This window comes from Triticum dicoccoides, chromosome 1A (assembly GCF_002162155.2).
Source record: "Triticum dicoccoides isolate Atlit2015 ecotype Zavitan chromosome 1A, WEW_v2.0, whole genome shotgun sequence".
Classification (NCBI taxonomy): Eukaryota; Viridiplantae; Streptophyta; class Magnoliopsida; order Poales; family Poaceae; genus Triticum; species Triticum dicoccoides.
The window spans coordinates 508,589,501-508,596,667 of NC_041380.1; the positions used below are offsets into that span (position 1 = coordinate 508,589,501).

At 40.8% G+C, this 7,167-nt stretch overlaps 1 pseudogene; it reads left to right on the plus strand.

Moving 5' to 3' along the window:
- Positions 1-261: 261 nt before the first annotated feature.
- Positions 262-7,167, plus strand: part of LOC119354235 — a 96,353-nt pseudogene continuing 89,447 nt past the window's right edge.

Sequence of the window (7,167 nt, forward strand, 5' to 3'; positions counted from 1 at the left end):
CCACCCACCATTACTAAAATTTTCAGTAGTCGCAGCGTATCCTCAACCCCCCCCTCCACAGTCCCCCACCCGTCCCTCCCCCCCTTGAAACCTAGCTCGTGGCCGCCGCCGCCAACCCCTACCGGTCTGCCCTTTCCTCCTAGCTTAGATAATAAAGTTCAAGTTACCTAGTGATTCCAATACCGTCGCCCCACTCCTTGTGAGTTTTTAGATGAGGCCTGCGGTATCCCTCCTCGCCAGATCCACATCCCCTGCTCCATAATGTCACAGCCTAAGTTCGGCCATGTACCCCGGGAGCCCGACGAGCGTTCGGCCAAGAAGAGGTTAATCATGGCCTCTTCGGCGGACGTTGGCGAGGTGGCCGCTGTTCGCCCCGACCTATTGATCCCGGAGCAACAGGTCACCGTGGAAGGCGGCGAAGACATTGACTACGTTGCCATACCGAAGGCTTCATGTCAGTGGGCTAGCATATTACTGTATCTTGGGAAAGCTGGCTACGACATCAAGCTCGTCCACAGCGACGGCTTCACGTGGGCCATGTCACAGGTTAAGTGGTCCATGCCCAACCCGTCTGGTTCAACCGCCGTCGATCTCTTTGACTGCCCTGCCACTGATCTCCTCCACCAAGCGGTCAAGGATTTGCGAGCTTTATATGCCATCGAGCCCATTTTGTCATTTTCGAAGGACACGTTCTACGGTGGTGGCTTGGGATCCTCAATTGCCAAGTCAGATCTCATCAACCACGACCGCGACCACGACCACAACCACGAGGAGGGCACCCACAAAGGTTCTTCCAAGGTGAAACAACCCATCTGTGACATCAAAGAGCGCACCATGGGTCTGTGCTCTTCCAACTAGAAGGATCCCGTCCATGAAATGTGAGGCAACATTCTATCAGCAAATCTTACCTTTTCTAGCTTGCCAGCCCGTACCCTTTGTTGTAGTAGCATTTGTAGTGTGGTGCTTAAACTGTGTCGTATTTAATTATTTCAGTTATGCAGAAATGTATTGTTTAATGGGGCTATATGATGTTTAAGTATGAATTGTCCACTTCAGTTTCACGAATGGCTATATTTGGTTGTTTATAGTGAGTAGATGCCTTGTTTATCTGTATTTGGTTGTTAGGTTGGTTGGAGTGAGCATTTTTTCAGTTATCGAGCAGATGCCTTGTTTATATGTATTTGGTTGTTAGTTTGGTTGCAGTGAGCATTTGTCCAGTTATCAAGCAGATGCCTTGTTTATCTATATTTGGTTGTTAGGTTGCTTTTTTAGTATTTGTCTAGTTATCAAGCAGATGCCTTGTTTATCTATATCTGCTTGTTAGGTTGGTTGCAGTGAGCATTTGTCCAGTTTTCAAGCATATGCCCTGTTTATCTGTATTTGCTTGTTAGGTTGGTTGCAGTGAGACTTTGTCCAGTTTTCAGTGTCTATATTTGGTTGTTATACTGGTCATTTATGCCTTGTTTATTTCAGTCATTCAAAATGTGTTGTTCATTATGTGCAAGTCGGAATTGTGCCGCTCGACTACATCAATACCAGTTTGAACGGCTATGTATGGTTCCAGTTATTCCTGGTGTAGTTAACACATGCCCTTTATTTCAGTTTTACACATTTATCCAGTGTGATGTTTAAGCATTACCTACGTTTTATTCATTTTCAACAATACCAGTTTGAATTGCAATATTTGATGGTTGTTAAGCCTGCTGTCGGTAACATTACCTTCCATTTTATATCTGCTTTAACAGCATGCTAAAACCAACACAGTAAAGCTATCATTTGGAGATGATGTTGTTTATCTTTGCTATATTTGTTTGATGTTAAGGTTGTTGTACTTATCATGCCTTTCCACTACTTATGTAGGACAACAACGGGAGTGGCCACCATTTTCCACCGAGGTTAGCTTCATCCCTTGGCTTGTACTCCCCCGTCGTTCCATAATGTAGAGCATATAGATCCAGGCATGGACACTTCTTAGATTCTAATATTGACTTGTTGCTTTTAGGTACATATGCCCTTGGAAAGGATCCACGCATCGACCCTTTTCGCGTATGGGGCAATGAGATATTCATGAACAAGCATTAAGTGAGGAAACTGATAAGGATTATTAGCAAAAAGATACTAATGGTGGCAAGAAAATTATTTGTTTACACTCTATCCAACACAACAGTGAGCTGTAGGATGGTAACTACAAACTCTGCAATCTTCTCTTTTTACTGCCCATAATGAGTTGTTAGACAACAATGTATGAATCTTTTTCGTTTGCAGTGGTTCCTGAAGCAGTTCACTCAAGATTAGCTCGCAAAGTACATGATTGGTGGACACATAATGAAGGTTAAAGTATTTCATCCACACTACAATGAGCATCAAGAAGTCGTAATGAGGATAGTGAAGGATGGACGGGCAGCCATCACAAGGGGTTGGCCTAGATTCCTACGCGCATTACGCATGGAGGAGGGCACAATATAGGCATTCCGCTTCACCTTCTCCAGCGACCAGAATGTCTTTCACCTCTCTCTTTATAGTCTTTAATTAGTACAACTGTGGTTCATCATTCTTTACTTGGTGCTTCTATAGTTCTTTAGTATATGTACCTGTGCATCGAATTATGCATTCGTGGTTGAACCTATATTTGTAACAAACATGGTTGGATATGAAATAAGTGATTGCCTACTTTCAAATTCAAAACATGTGATTTTTAAATTAGGGATTATTAGGGATTAATTGGGAATTAATTAGGTATCACACTACACACGATTTGCGAAAGCGAAATGTCTGCGATAGACATGGAGATCAGAAACGTTTCTAGGATCCCTATGTGTGCGATCAATCTCCATTGCACACACGACATCCTCTTGAAAACTGTTTTCGTTAGGCCACCTTGCACAAACGTTTACCACATAAAAACTGTGTGTGATGGACAATCTTTGCCACACAGTTTCTTCTACGCACCGTGTGTGATGCATTCAATAACACAAACGATAAAATTGTTAATATCATGTGCAATGGCAACACTATCCCAAACGATTTAACGGGGAAAATTGTGTGTGATGTACCTGTGAACAGAAACATTTTCCTTCGAGCGACTGTGTGGGACGTATATACGAACGAAAACATTTAGCGGGGAATCACTTTGTGGGATGTACTTGTGACCGGAAACAATTTCGATTGTATAATTGTATTTTTTTAGCTCTACTGTACATATTTCCGTATTTGAGCGCTCGTCGGTTGCACACGACCTCATTTTGCCAAGCGTGTGTGCTAGAAGGGAATATCCCCGACGGTTTCTGGGTCATGTGGGAAGGACCCCCCTATCGCCGTCACGCACTTGGCGACGGTTCCGAACACCGTCGTGGAAAGGGGTTAAAAACCGTTTGTATAGCACCAACACGTACCAGTGTGATAACCCGCAAGTATAGGGGATCGTTTGTAGCCTTGTTCGATAAATAAGAGTGTCGAACCCAACGAGGAGCTAAAGGTAGAACAAATATTCCCTCAAGTTCTATCGACCACCGATACAACTCTATGCACACTTGACGTTTTCTTTACCTAGAATAAGTATGAAACTATTTTGCAAGAATAAAACTACGAGTACTTTGCGAGAATAAAACTATGAATAAATTGCAAGGTGATAAAAGTGGATATCTTTTGTCAACAAGAAAGTCATTTTTCCCTAGGCAACCGATAACAAGTACCGGTAATCATTCTTGCAATTCTACATGAGGGAGAGGCATGAGCTAACATACTTTCTCTACTTGGATCATATGCACTTATGATTGGACCCCTAGAAAGCATCCGCAACTACTAAAGATCATTAAGGTCGTGAAACCCAACCATAGCATTAAGTATCAAGTCCTCTTTATCCCATACGCAATAACCCACCTACTCGGGTTTAAGCTTCAGTCACTCTTGCAACCCACCATAAGTGAATCATGAACATACACTACTAGGGAAAAACCCTAGTAGTAGCACTTGTTTTATAGCTAGCAGTAGCGCTTGTACGAGCGGTACCACTAAGGTTCTACAGCTAACTAGTAGCAGTAGTGCTGGAAAGGGAGCGCTACTACTATACCTAGTTAGCAATAGCGCTTTCATTGGGAAAGTGCTACTGATAGTAGTAAGTAGCAGTAGTGTTTCTTCTGAAAAGCGATGCTGCTAACTTTTCCTGTATTTTTAAAAATACAACTTATTTTCATTGTGTTTTTCTATATAGCACTTTCATCATATGATTTTATGACCATGATTAGTTATTATATATAATAGTGGGTGAAATGAACATGGAGCAGATTCAAGTGGAGGCAACATGTGGTGCACGTCGAAAGTACTACTCTAATCCAAACTTGATCTAGTTTGGATTAGTAGTACTTTCGATGTGCACCACATGTTGGCTCTACTTGAATCTAATCCATGTTCATTTCACCTACTGATATATATATAATAACTCATCGTGCTCATATAACAACTTAGCATCATGCATAATCGATCATAATAACAAATAACTCATCATTGGTATCATAATAACAAGTCATACTCATCATCATTTACAACTTCTACTCGATACCACATCATCATCATAGTCATCTAACCAATCCTACATAGTTGTTCTTAGCACATGATCATGAGTATTAGCTAGGACCTACTACCTTCTCTTAGGTAAAATAACATAAAACAAGATAGGCCCTGACTCTCCATTATGGATAATGGAGATTATCCTGTGTCCAATTCTTGCCTTTGGCACAATGTTGCTTCCAAGTACCTCCTTATGACTGTCCATACATTTTTTCCATTCTTTGATTTTCATGTCTTCATTGGTTTTAGAAACCCGATATGGACATGTGTGATTTGTAGGATGACCTGGCAGTATGTTCAAAACATCATGGCGACCATTCTGAAACATCAGATGAGGCACACAATCCTTCGGGATTTTCTGTTGAAAAACATAGTAATAACTTCATAGTTAGCAATGTAGTTCAGTTATAGAAGAATTTATGCAAAACATGCAGGGATGTTGTAATAGTAAAAAATCTTACCATGATATCTCCATGGATGTTACCGTAGTTTAACATGTGCACTAGTGGCACGTATTGACCATAATGTGGAGGAGTTTGATAATAGATATTGTAATTCTCAAGATCAGTACGAAATGCGATCAGATGATTTTTCTCCTGATAGATTAATTCTGATCCATCGGTGTAGTAGGTTCTGTCTACAATCTTCCGCACATTGTTTGAAGAATGAAAATAAGCTGTCAATGAAAATAAGTTGTCAACTATTTTGAAATAAAGAATATAAATTAGTTAATAACTATGTTTGAGAAACTCACATAGCGGTAGAATTGGGAGCATGTCAACAGGGACCCAAATGTCCATATTGTCTTGGTCGATGTTAGGATCACCAAGATCCATGGTGACAAGCATACCCTCATAAAAACCATACATCTTGCAAAGTGCTTCCCAATTTTTGCAACCAAAATGGGTTACGCTCTCAGAATTGTACAGATTTACTTCAAAATCCATACCATGATGGGTCCTTAGGTGAATTTTCTTTTTTCAAAATTTTCATGGCCTTCAAAATCCATCCTCTCCAAGACATAGCGTCTTGCATGGCTTGGGATAAGCTACTCGAATTGTAAAAGATGGAAACTACACGTTGAAATAGTTGAAGTCATGCTTAATTACGAAAAAACACTTGTCGTCGTTGCGTACCATTTCAACATTGAAGGTCTCCTGGAGCTTAATGCTGAAGTGCCGACCTTCGTCCAGGTGAGGCCTGTCGCACAGACCCCGGTCGTCGTTGCACCTGTCAGACTCCCCCGGGAGACTTTCGTCGTCCGATAACAACATTTCCTAGGTTCATAATTCAAATATTAAACTTGTACAATTCATTATATGTACTACAAAAACTAAATTAGGTCATTATTATTCATCACGGGTTGACTATCGGTCTATCGAGTCTTTTTCTTGAAAACTCTCAGCTCATGTGGTGTATACATTTGACCGTTGGTGATGATCACTCCTCCTTTCGTCCCCGAGTGCATTACACCAAAATGTCTAGCACACGGGAACGAAGGAGAAGCGACCCCCACGACAACAGCCGGATTTTTCGTCCTCTCATATATGGTGGAGACTCTCACTCACTGATTCCTCTCTGACGTTTGCAACTATCGGTGATGGTCATTCCTCCTCCTTCCCCTAGTGCATAACAAAGGTCTAGCATCCCGAGAAGAAGGAGAAACGACCCCCACGACAACAGTCGGGATTCTTCGTCCTCTCTCGTATATGGTGGATACACTTCCTCGCAGATTTTTCGACCGTCGGTGATGGAGCCTCGACAGACTTAAAGTCAACCCGAAATGTTGTTTAATTATTTTTCTAGAAAATCAAGGCCACTCTATATTTCCTACATATTCTAGCACAAGTCATGCCAGAATTCACGGAAAAATCCGGCATGACCTTTGCTAAAAAAGGACATATCGAGCGCCTGAAATTTGCCGGAACAGAAATTAATCAACACTACGGCAAAACATAGGCCACTCGGAGATGTAACCTGCAAACATGGCCAGCCACTTGGGCAAGCACATATCCTATTTGAGCAACACAAGATATATATGTTTATATCTACATACACCTAAAACACCTAAATTCTATTAACTACACCTAACTAAAAACCTACATTTTGAACATGATTCGATCGTAAATAGGGTTCATACTACATTGTTCTAAGATTAAACACCTAAAATACCTAAATTAAATTAACAACATGGGGTGGTTGGTCTCACCTCGATCGAGGTCGGAGGGGGTCGGTGACGAGGACGACGACGGGGATGATGTAGGGGCTCCTTGATTTTTGCAAAAACAAAATATAAAGAAAAACATTATTATCGTCATCTTAGGACTTAGTGAAAACCCTAAATCAAAATATAAACAAAAACCTACATTTACTAAAAAATTCCTATTCTATTCAAAATACCTACATTTAATTATTCTTTTCAATTTCATATATTTTATTCCATTCAAATTTACTTATTCAAATTTTCTAAAAATTTCCTATTCTATTCAAGAGACCTACATTTACTTATTCTTTTCAATTTCATATTTTATTCTATTCAAATTACTTATTCAAATTTGAGGGGGAGGAGGAGAGAGCAGGAGGGGGAGGAGGAGGAGGGGG